At 37.3% G+C, this 12439-nt stretch overlaps 1 non-coding gene across 1 annotated transcript; it reads right to left on the reverse strand.

Annotated features, from left to right (window-relative positions):
* Positions 1-7606: 7606 nt before the first annotated feature.
* Positions 7607-7713, reverse strand: LOC132014745 (U6 spliceosomal RNA). The gene has a single exon (XR_009403394.1). It is a non-coding gene; the product is annotated as a U6 spliceosomal RNA (small nuclear RNA).
* Between the last annotated feature and the right edge of the window lie 4726 nt (positions 7714-12439).

The raw sequence follows: 12439 nt of genomic DNA on the forward strand, positions 1-12439 counted from the left end.
AGGCCAGTATGTCTACTGGACACACAGGAGTGGGCTATCACTCCCGAGGGCAGCCTGAAACTGGTTGCTTTCCGGAATCATGCCTGTTAGCCCTGCACGGCTGTCAGGAAAGTAAGAAGTTTTCTTGTCCTATAACCTAAGAACATACGACCGAAGGGCGTGTACAGGTCTAGCTCAGGAGATACAGCTCTAGGGGTCATCAGAACAAGAGGGATGTACATGGAATGGTTTTGACTGTCATCTAGCGAGCATTTCTTTGGGTAGAGCAGGATGAGATGTGTACGGGTTAACCTGTTGTGTGAGCCTTAGCACTTAATTTATTTATTTATTATTTATTTATTTATTATTTATTAAAGCTTTCACTCATTTATTTGACAGACAGAGATCACAAGTAGGCAGAGAGGCAGGCAGAGAGAGAGGAGGAAGCAGACTCCCCGCTGAGCAGAGAGCCTGATGCGGGCTCGATCCCAGGACCCTGAGACCATGACCTGAGCCGAAGACAGAGCCACCCAGGCGCCTCAGCATGTTATTTATACAAACTAGCAAATACCAATCCTTCTCCTCTTCCTGGCACCTTCTATAACTTTCCCTAACCAGCCTGGAGTGAATATCCTGAATTTTTCTACTCCAGTGATAGACCTGGGTGTAACCAGGGGATTGTCACCTACTCTGTCATACTCGCCACACACATACTACTTCCTCTTTCCAATTGCAGCTTCTGGAAGAACAGGTCTGGAGAAGGAAGAGAAAGGGGACTAGGAAGATTTCCTTTTCTTTCTCCTTGAGATGACATGATACCATATCTACCAGATTATTTTTCTTTTCCAATCTTTCATCTCCTATCCTTCTCAGATTGAATGTCTCTAGTTAATGAGATGGCAAGTTTATATAGTTTATTTTTTAAAGTTTACAATTCAGGGGTTTTTAATACATTTACAAAGTTGTATAACCATTGCCACTATCTAAAAACAGAATATTATCACAACCTAAAAAGAAATTCTGTTTCTAGAAGTTCACGTTCTCCTCCCCTCCCAAGCCCCAAGTAATGACTCATCTATTTTCTGTTGCTATATATTTGCCTTATTCTGGACATTTCATAAAAATAGGATCATAACATGTGACCCTTTGTATCTGGCTTCTTTTACTTGGCATGATGTTTTCTATGTTCATCTATGTTGTAGCCTGTGTCAGTATTTCATTCCTTTGTATGGCTAAATGATATTCCACTGTATGAATACACAGTGTACAGTGTTTATCCATTTATCAGTTAATGGAAATTTTAGTTTCCACCTTTTGGCTACTGCTGCTATAATCCTTCATGTACGGGATTGTGTGGATGTGATTTCATCTCTCTTGGGTAGCACCTAGGAGTGGGATCGTTGGGTCATATGGCACTCCGTGTTTAAGTTTCTGAGGAACTACAAAATTATTTTCCCCAGAAGCTACACCATCTTGCATTCCCCCTAACAATGGTAACAATGGTAACTAACAATCATTAGTGTGTTATATAAAAAATGAAAAGAAACTCTGTTAGTGACTATAAAACCAAAAATGAGACGGTGTTGCTTAAAAGGTGATGTAAGAAAGCATTTCAATTAATTGCATCTAAGTGTACAAAGTGTGATTTATACAGGCAACACTGAGCTAGGACATCCAAGAACAAAAAACTAAAATAAAGGATATCCTGAAATATTCAAGGAAGCTTCCTATCAACCTGAAAGATGACAATAGGGGGTTGCAAGGAAGAGAGAATTTAAATGCTTGTAAACTATTTTTGTTTTGTCAAAGTTCCTTGGGTTAATAAAGGAAATCTATGTAAATGATGGAGATCTCTGATCCATTTAGGAAATGGAAAACAATGTCCAATGATAAGAGTTGTGCAGATCCAAATTGACACAGAAGTGTTGGAAAATTCCATCACCATCTGAATTTTTACCCTCTCTAAGACTGTGGCAGAACGTCTACTGCTAACATTTAGTCAGTGGAACACTGAATTGGAATGATGTAATCAAATACCATTACTCAAATTTTTACCCCCATACCCAGGAGGAACAGTCTTTCAGAGGTATTTTATTCATAGATAGAATCACCTGGAAAAAAAATGGTTTCTGAGGTAACTATGAAGAGGCTTGTTTTGATTACAATTACTTATTTGGGCAGCTCCAGGGCATTAATCTTGCTCTCAGGATATTCAGCATAAAGTCCCCAGAAGTTTGTAAGAATTAAGTCAGACGTATGATCACCCAGAACAGAATTAGGCCCCCAGTTAAGACCAGGGATGGTCTATAGGATGGCAGTTGGGTTTCTGGCTCTCAACCATGAAGATGAGGAACAACTTGGAAGACTTTCTAGTTATTTTCTGAGCCTGTTTTAGATCTGTCACACCAGCTTTATATAAAACTTTTATAAAAGTCCATTATATTTTGACTCACTACCCACATTTGTTGAGATTGGATTTCACTACATGTTAGGGTCCTAGAATACCAATGGCTTAAACAAGATTGAACTTTCTTTCAAGTAAAGTTCAGAAGTGTGCAATGCAGGGTTCATAAGGCAGCAGTGATCCATGGTGAGCCCACTGATCAGGGACACAGCCTTATCCCAGCTCACCAGGTTACCTTCACGTGCGTGTGCCCTTCTCATCAGGTGCTGATGTCACATCTGTGCTCCAGGAAACAGTAAGGAGGAAGGGTGAAAGACACCAGCAGGTGTGCCGGAGCTCATTCATAAGGAGTATGAGAGAAGCTGTCAGAGGAAATGTCCACTTACATATCATTGGCCAAAACACCATTGTAAGCATATGACCACCCCAAACCACAACGGAGTCTGGGAAATGCAGTTTTGATGTCCTAAACCATTTTCCCAGCAAAGAAATGGATGTTTCCATTTTTGGTAATTTATCTCAATTACCATGAAGTAAAGGGAGAACACATATTGGAGGCAGACTACAATAACTGTCATGCCACATTTTGGAAGTAAAGTGTTAGTCTGGGTTGTGTAATGTAATTCTTCCCTACATTTGAGCTCCAGTGTTGCCTCCTGCTTCCATTGTAACTGGCTTCATATTGGTTAGGGAGTAACTTGAAGATCCTGAGGGCTCTGGCTGTGGAGTCCGGAACTAGAGAGGGGTGCACTAAATGGAATGATCTCCGTGTAATGAGGTTCCTGCTCGGTATCACACTACTAGTTTTGAATGGTTGTGCTCACCACCTGTGTACTCTTCCTGTGATTATGGGCTTTAGTTATTGAACCTTAAACAAATTACAAATCTAACTACTCACAAATCATCTTTCCACATAGATTCCTAACTTTGTTTTTTGTATTTACATGACAGTCATTTCTACATCACTGTTAATACTTGGACTACTCCGCTCTGGACCTTTTGAAGCAGAAATGGTTCTTTTTTGGTAGATGTTAGAACTGAGTGAATAAGCCTTCCTCAGTGGAGAGAGGGAGAGAAACTTTCGATCATTAAAATTCACCAATGGTTTAATGGATCATTAAAAGGAAATCTCTGTGGCCAGAGAGTTGGAAATAGATAATGTCGTTTAAAATAAGGGACTATAGGGGCGCCTGGGTGGCTTGGTGGGTTAAAGCCTCTGCCTTCGGCTCAAGTCATGATCCCAGGGTCCTGGGATTGAGCCCCAAGTCGGGCTCTCTGCTCGGCAGGGAGCCTCCTTCCTCCTCTCTCTCTGCCTGCCTCTCTGCCTACTTGTGATCTCTGTCAAATAGAGAAATACAATCTTTAAAAAAATAAAATATGGGACTATAGCTAAAAATACTGTATGGTATATTTTAGAGTTGTTAAAAGAATAGATCTTAAAAGTTCTCATCACAAGAAAAAAGAAGTATATATGGCGATGGATATTAATGATATATTATGGTGGTCATTTTGCAATACATGTACATACCAAATGACTATGTTGTACATCTAAGACTAATGGAGTGTCATATGCCAATTATATCTAAATCAAAAAGAAATGAAATGAAATGTGGGAACATAATTACAGGAAATATGATAGTGAAACATCATAAATGTTGAAAGGAAATCTTGCTTCAGGTGCAGATTAAAGTAGGCCACCAAGCTAAAGAGAAGAAAAATAGTCCATTTAAACTATATAAATGTAAGAAAGATATTTTAGGAGCAGAATTATCCTTAAAAGTTATCCATCCAAACCTTTCTATTTTATCAGGTCACTGAGATGCAGGGAAGTGAGCTGGAAACACTCATGAAATTAATTACAAACCTCTTGAGAAAATGATTTCAATTTTTGCCACTATTGAATAAGAGCCACCTATAAAGGTAAGATTTTGGTCAGATTCTCACAAAGAGATACAAATAATTTAAAATAATGTAAATTATTCATAAATGGGGAAAGTTATTAATGTAAATCTTGGAGCAAATCCTTAAACTCCTAAAAAGGAGGGGAAAGAATTATTCATCAAAATGACATAGTTCAGAGGATGAAATTAACATTTAAATATAATATTATCTTATTTGTGTATTCAAAAGAGTCAGTCAATATTCAAGTATGGCTACCTGACTACTTAAATTTAAATACAAAACAAAACAAAAACAAATTTTACCTTCATCATTTATTCCTTACACTTTCATTTTTCCATGTTTTGTTGGGAAAGATATCAATTTTGGGGTTAAAATCAAATGAGGAAACACCAACCTGGCCACCAGGACATCTATATTTAACAATTATAGGTTGTATTTAGTTCCATTTTCTTTCCATTAGCTGCTTCTTTTCAATATATTTTCCCAAAAGAGCACTTTAAAAATATTTCTTCTGCTTCTCGCTTTGATTGGGTGAGAGAAGAAAGCAATCACTGTGATTTACTTAAACAGACCACAGAAAATTTAACCATGAAGGAAAAATAATCGCTGACTTTTTATCATTTCTGCATCTTCCACAAAACGTGGAGAAAGTCAATACTGATTCCTGTCATTGCTTTTTATCCCTGATCATTATGCTCAGAAAACTTAAGCCAGAGCACTGAAGAGGTAGTTCCCGGTTCTTTTGAAAGGCGCTTCTGTCATTTTGCTGCTGTGGATATTGATCTGACCTTTAAATTTCTAAGTTGAAATGGAAGCCTTTATCAAGAGTTATTACTATAAGGTGATATTAAGACATAATAGCCTTTAAAATGCATTACCACTTTCTTAACAAATGTTACCAGGATGGGAAAATAAAAGTAGAAACAAACACATTAAAAAAAAAAAAAAAAAAAAAAAAAAAAAAAAAAAACAACAGAGGCAATTCCCTAGGATTTGTGGCTGGTTCGTTCCTTCCCCCCCCCCCCCCTTTTTTCCTTCCTTCCTTCTTTCCTTCCTTCCTTGTAATTAATTACTGAAAATCTGTTACTTAATGATTTTATAATATCAGTACATGCTCTGGCACCATCTTAAATGCTTGAAAGGGTTAACATGAAGAACGGGCTGGCAACTTGCTTAACTCATTTAAAAGACAGCAAGTGCTATAGGGAAAAAAACCACAAAAATGAACGTTAACTGGTTTTTAAAGTTAAATTTCTGCTGAGCTATTATAAATTAGTTGAGCTAATTCTTCAATAGAGAAGGGCCATCCATCTTCATGTGGCTAAGTTCAGAGAGAAAAGTTGAGTTATATTGATTTTTGCAATAGTTGTGTGTAGAGGAGGCTTATTTTACTTTGTTTTGAGAACCTTTTCCACAGACTCATCATGAGAACTCAGAATTAAAATCCAGTCTGTCCATTACACATAGATGAAAAAAAAATCACAAAATCTCTGTTATCAATTAGATTTGGGGTACATATGTTTCATTGTAAGCATCCTGGACCCAGAACCTTTCTAGACACTTTGGGTAAAACCTTCTCAGCTGGCTTACTCATTGACTTTATATACAAAAATGCAAGAAATGCGATATTCTTTGCGGATGGGTTCAATTATCTCCTTTAAACTTGTTCTTTCCCACTGACTCTGTTCTAACAGGTGTTTTTGTCTTTATTATTTATGAATGAGGTTACATGGCATCATGGATATTGAGTCTCTCTCTCTCCCTCTCTCTGGAGCTTGAATTATTGCCTAATAGGGAATTATGAAATCATATGGATTGTTTCAGGTCTCAGAGATGTTTTTCCCTGAGCTCACTTGCTTCTTCCTCCATCTGTGCCTTACACAAAAGAAGAAACAGCCCAGAGGATTTCAGACTTAAACTGTCTCTCTGAAACATTCCTATGGCAGTCTCTTCAAGTTGGAAAAAATATGAATCTTTTAACTGGAGTTTGCCCTCACTGATAAACACAGGATTCTTCGTTTTTCCTTTGTGGGGGTTGCTGCTCAGATAAATCTTTCTTTGTTGCATTGGTTTTAATGACTAATTTTTGTTTGAATCTTTTTCTCTCTAAAAAGCAATCAATGCATAGGATAAAAACTTCAAGCACTATATAGTTTGTTCCCTTCTACTCCCTGAGATTCAGTCCTTTAGCTCATTCCCTGAGAAGGATGTGTCTAAATCTTCCTATTACATGGAGAAAAAATTCCATTTCTCTGGAGTGCCTGAGTGACTCAGCTGGCTAAGCATCCGACTCTTGATATCAGCTCAAGTATTGACCTCAGTGTCCTGAGTACAAGCCCTGTGTTGGGCTCCATGCTGGGCACGGAGCCTACTTAAAAAACAACTCTCATGATCTCTACCCTATCTCTTTTATTTGTTTTTTCTTCCTGCTCCAGGCACACACCCTCTTCTCCAGCCATACCCACTATCTAATTTCTTTCTTTTAAAAAATATATCAGGTATCTTTGACACATAAAAATTAAAAATAATTCAGGTGTACAACTTGATTTTTTTAAAAGGAAGTTCTACATTCAACATGAGGCTTGAACTCACAACCCTAAGCAAGAGTCCCATGATCTACCAGCTGAGCCAGCCAGATGTCTCTCAATGCCTTGATATCAAGTATGCATTGTGAAAAGATCACCACAATCAAGCTAAATAACCTATCCATCACCTCTACATAGTAACCATTTTGTGCGTAGGGGGAGGGGGTGTGATTTAATTCAAGATCTACCTTCTTAGCAAATTTCAAGTGTATTATATAGTATTGTTAACTATGGTCACTATGCTGTATGTTGTATCTCCAGTACTCTTTCATCTTGCATAACTGAAACTTTGTACCCTCTGACCAATACCTCCTCATTTCTTTCACTCCTGGCAACAGCCATTCTACTGTCTGCTTCCCTGAATTTGACTACATTAGACTGCACATAGAAGTGAGATCATGCAGTGCTTGTGTTTCTGTGCTGGCTTATTTTACTTAGCACAATGCTCTCCAACTTCTGGATTGAGTCCTGGGACATTGCTTCTGGGTACTCTGCCCCTTGGGTCTTTGCTCTGGTGGTCGCCTCTGGTGGGAAGCCCTTCATTCTCCTGCAAAGTTTGCTTAGCCTTCCAGGCCCTGCTCAGGTTTTCATTACCACTTCTTTGTATTTGCCTCACCTATCAGTCTCCACCACTAAACTGTAAGATCTAAGAAGGAGGAAGTTGAGAAACCCAGGCTCAGCTCAGCCATCAATAGCTGTGTGTAGCAGGGAAAAATGGTAAGCCTCTCAGTGCCTCCATTTTCTCAACTGCTACATTTTTGGGGGAGTCATCCTTGTGCAAGGGCCATGCTAATCTTCACTGTATCATCCCAGTGTTAGTATATGTGCTGCTGAATGGAGCACTGATTGACTACATTTTTTTTTAATTTTTTAAAAAGATTTTTATTTATTTATTTGACAGAGATGACAAGTAGGCGGAGAAGCAGGCAGAGAGAGAGAGAGGAGGAAGCAGGCTCCCCACCGAGCATAGAGCCTGATGTGGGGCTCGATGCCAGGACACTGGGATCATGATCTGAGCTGAAGGCAGAGGCTTTAACCCACTGAGCCACCCAGGCACCCCTTCACTACATTTTTAAAAACAAGCAGCCACATGTTAAAAGACGGGAAGAAAGAGTAAATCTTTCTGACTCTGTGTTCTTAAAGTAGGGAGACAGATCTCTCTTCCTCTGTAAATGAAAAGAAATATTCCAAGTAAATATGATGATTGTCCCCTAAGAAATGTAAGTTTAGTAGAAAAATAATGTTTATTGAAATATGTGAACACTGGAAACTATAGATCTAAGTGATTAATATGAAATCCCAAGTTTCGTGGGCTATTTAGTTAATGGACTAAGACCTTCCATTCAAGCAGATGACTTGTAAGTTGGTTGAATTCATGAACTTTTATTGGTAGTCTTTCAAGTTCAGTAAAATCCTTTAAAATTTCTTAAATAAAGTCCTTAAAAATATTGTTTATAACATGAGCTATGTTTCATGCCCTCTTAAGGAGAGATTATGAGGAGCTTGTGACCTTATTTGAACAGTTAAAATACTCAGTATATAATCATCAAGATGCCTTTCTAGGAAAGAATTTCACTTAAATCCAGTTAAAGTAGACTTTAATATTCATAAGAGGATAGAATTATTATCCAGATAAATCTATTATGCAGAGTGTGGTGGCAAGAATTAAATAAAGCCCAGGAGAATAATATTTTAATGGAAAATTTTCCTTCAAGAACTGGAAATAAAAATAGGAATAATTTAACCTTTCAGGTCATGGAAGTGAGTTTATAAAATTTCTCAGGCCACAAATGTTAAGGTAATTCACAGAGCAAGATAAAATTAAAAGAATCATTAAAGTTTTTATACAAATAATTTTGAAACCCTAAATAAATTCTGAAAAATATACCACAATTCATCAAAAAGATTAAAAAAAAATTAGCAGACAGATTTCCAATGAAGAAATAGAAAACATACAAAGTTGCTTCTGTTCCTTCTAATGTTTTCCCAGGGGAATTCCACAAAACCTTTAGAGAGCATGTAATTCAATGTTATTTAAATGGTTTTAGATCATAGGGGAAAAAAGTCCCTAAGTACATTTTATGAAACAAATATAATATTCAATATTATAAACTGTTAAGTCATCATTTGATAGATTCAAGGGGAAACAGCATATGATCATTATTAATAATCGCCCCCCAAAAAACACTGAGCTGGCAGCATATTTTATGAGAAAACTCAAGAAGCATTCCATTGACATCAAGAAAAATTAAATAATGTTCACTGTCGCATTACAGTGGGCTAAAACATCAACCACTGAGCTTTTAAGAAAGTAAAAAGAAATGAGAGGTTTTGACATTAAAAGGCATTGAGAGGCAGAGAGAAAGAGTGAGCGGGAGCAGTGGTAGGGGCAGAGGGAGAATCAGACTCCTTGCTGAGCAGGGAGACAGACTCAGGGCTTCACCAGGACCCTGGGATCATGACCTGAGTTGAAGGCAGATGTTTAACTGGCTGAGCACCCCAGGTGCCCCTATCCGGTTGATTTTGAAAAATGAACATACCTCAAGCATATACTAAGACAAATTATTCCAAATGAATAGTATTTAAATGTAAAAAATAAAACAATAAAAATGCAATATAAAAACTTGAGTAAACTCCTATAAAGAAGGGAGATCTAATTACAGACTCAAATCCATAAACCATAAAAGAAGAATATAAAATCCAGCCACATTAAAAAATAACTTCTGCATGAGGTAAAATATTATAAACAAATATTAAAGACAAGTGATAAACTGGGAAAAATTACTTGTAACTCACATTACAAAGGAAAGGCTCGCCTTCCTTTTACATAAAAACATCCTTGAAATAAATAAGAAAAAAAAAATAGACCAGGGAGGGGATGAACAAAGTTCAAAATAGGCAATATAAACAACATTTAGATTTGTGAAAAGATACTCATCAGCACTCATAATAAGAAAAATGCTAATTCAAACATTGCCACATTTGTAGTTTCAAAACATGGCCCCAGAATTATCGAGTATTCCCCCCATGAACAGGTGCACATTCCTTTGAATCTGATGTCTGTAATTTTCTGACCTACAGACTCTAGCCTATATGAGAAACAGAGCAGACTGTGTAACAGAAGTGTTGCTGTGATAATATGGTGGTTTGTACTACCTGTCTCTTTCTCAGAGAACCCAACCACCATATTTTGAGGAAGGACAAGCCCCCCAGCAGACAGGAAGCAACAGCTAGCACCAAACTGCCAGTGAGTATGCCAATTTGGAGAGAGACTCTTCAGCTTTAGGTGAGCTGTCCTAGATAACACTGCATGGAGAAGACACGAGTTGTCTTTATGAAGTTCTGCCGAGATTAAAGATTTGTGAGCAGATTAAATGATTGTTTCATTTTAAGCCATTAAGGACTAATTCAGGATGGTCTTTTGAAATTGGTAAGGAAGAAGTAAAACTTTCACTATTTGAAGATAACATGATACTATATATAGTAAACCATAAAGGCTCCACCAGAAAACTACTAGAACTGAATTTAAGAACTTACTAGAACTTACTGAATGCATTCAGTAAGGTCACAGGATACAAAATCAATATACAGAAATATATTGCACTTTATATACGAACAATGGAATAGCACAAAGATAAATTAAGAAAACAATACCATTTCTAATTTTGCCAAAAATAATAAAATGCTTAGGAATAAATGTAACCGAGGAGATGAAAGATTTGTACTATGAAATACCAAAACTCTAAAATTATATTGATGAAAGAAATTGAAGATGACACAAACAAATGGAAAGATATCCCCTACTCATGGATTGTAAGAACAAATATAGTTAAAATGTCCATACTACCCAAGGCAATCTACAAATTCAACGCAATCCCTATCAAAATACCAGCAGCATTTTTCACAGAACTAAAACAAATAATGCTATAACTGGTGTGGAAACACAAAAGACTCCCAAATAGCCACAGCAATCTCGAAAAAGAAGAAGAAAACTAGAAATATGATAATCCCAGATTCCAACATATACTATAAAGCTATAGTAATCAAAAGAGTATGCTACTGGCCCCAAAATAGAAACATAGATCAATGGAAAAGAATAGAGATCCCAGAAATAAACCCATAATTATACGGTCAATTAATCTTTGACAAAATAGGCAGGAATATGCAATGGGAAAAAGACGGTCTCTTCAGCAAATGGTGTCAATATCAATATGTCAGTAGATAATATCTATAATATCAATAGAGTCAGATGTCAATAGATAATATATATTATATATTATATATATATAAACAGAATCAGATGTCAATAGAAAATATCAAAAATTGGAAAATCTAGAACTGACTGCATAAGGCTATTATTTGGAGATAATAGCATTTAGAGAAGTAACTACTACAAGAAATAGGAAAATAATTAAAGGATGATTGTGGAGACAGGAGAGAGGACAGAAAAGATTAGTGAAGGATCCTCTGTTTTAGATTTCAGTATTTAGGTAGCTCAGTTGATAAAAGGGTCACAATCAGGAAGGAAATTCTCCGGATTTCACTTCAGGAGGCTGAAAGTCTTTCTTGAGGCTTAACGGTGAGAATTACCGCCTCCACCCTGATCAGCAGCTGGGTACTTCCAATCACCTGGTGCAATCAGTCTTCTCTGTGCAGCTGTGAAAGGCAGTCTGAGGAACGCTGTGTATGCTGGCTTCCTGGGTCATAAACTGCTGAGTAACTTCCTTCACTGCTAAATTTTTAAATTCTTCTCTCTTTCTTTCCCTGATATCCCTCTCTCCAGGTTCTTGTTCTGTTATCTCTTTATAACTCCCAATTTATAAACCTGAAACTCACCAGTGATTTTTCTTGTGAAAGAGTTCTGTGTGTTTCTGAAGGAAAACACTGGAACAATTTGGATTGAATTCTTGGAATTCTTGGAATCTGGTATTGATTCTTGGAATCTCTTGCCCTAGTGTGTAGTGGAATATTTGGCAAAGTCCAGGGATATCTCCAGAACAGCAAAGTTCTTCAGAGTGGGTTTTGTCTTCTGAAAGGAGATACTAAGTGATGTCCCTACATGATGGACATTCTGGAATGATGATAGTGGACCAGAGACATCCGAGACTCGTATGTTCTATCCAGCTATGTGGGTCCACTGTTTGGATCTACAAGTATCAGCCATCAGCCTGACATATCATGCTGTTCAAGGGGGGAAAGACATAAACTTATTTTGCAGAACATTGTGGCAGTTTTAGTGTGATCAATCATCTTGGTGTTCCTGGGACCATAATAGTTTTAATGTTGAGAACCCTACATTCCATGAGGCCTCTCAGTCCCCCAAACACTGGGGTAGTTGATCACATTATGGTTAAGGGGTCTAGGGTAAAGCCAACTGCCTTGAATAAAATCTCAGCTCCATCACTTACTAGCTGTGTGACTTTGTCAAAATCACTTACTCCCACTTTTTCTTAATTGCCTTATATGAAAATAGGGATAACATTAGTACCTAATTGCTGGGATTATAATAGTAAATAACTTAGGACATGTAAAGAACTCAAAATGGTGCCCGGCCTGTGGCAAGCATTCA

This window comes from Mustela nigripes, chromosome 3 (genome assembly GCF_022355385.1).
Source record: "Mustela nigripes isolate SB6536 chromosome 3, MUSNIG.SB6536, whole genome shotgun sequence".
Lineage (NCBI taxonomy): Eukaryota > Metazoa > Chordata > Mammalia > Carnivora > Mustelidae > Mustela > Mustela nigripes.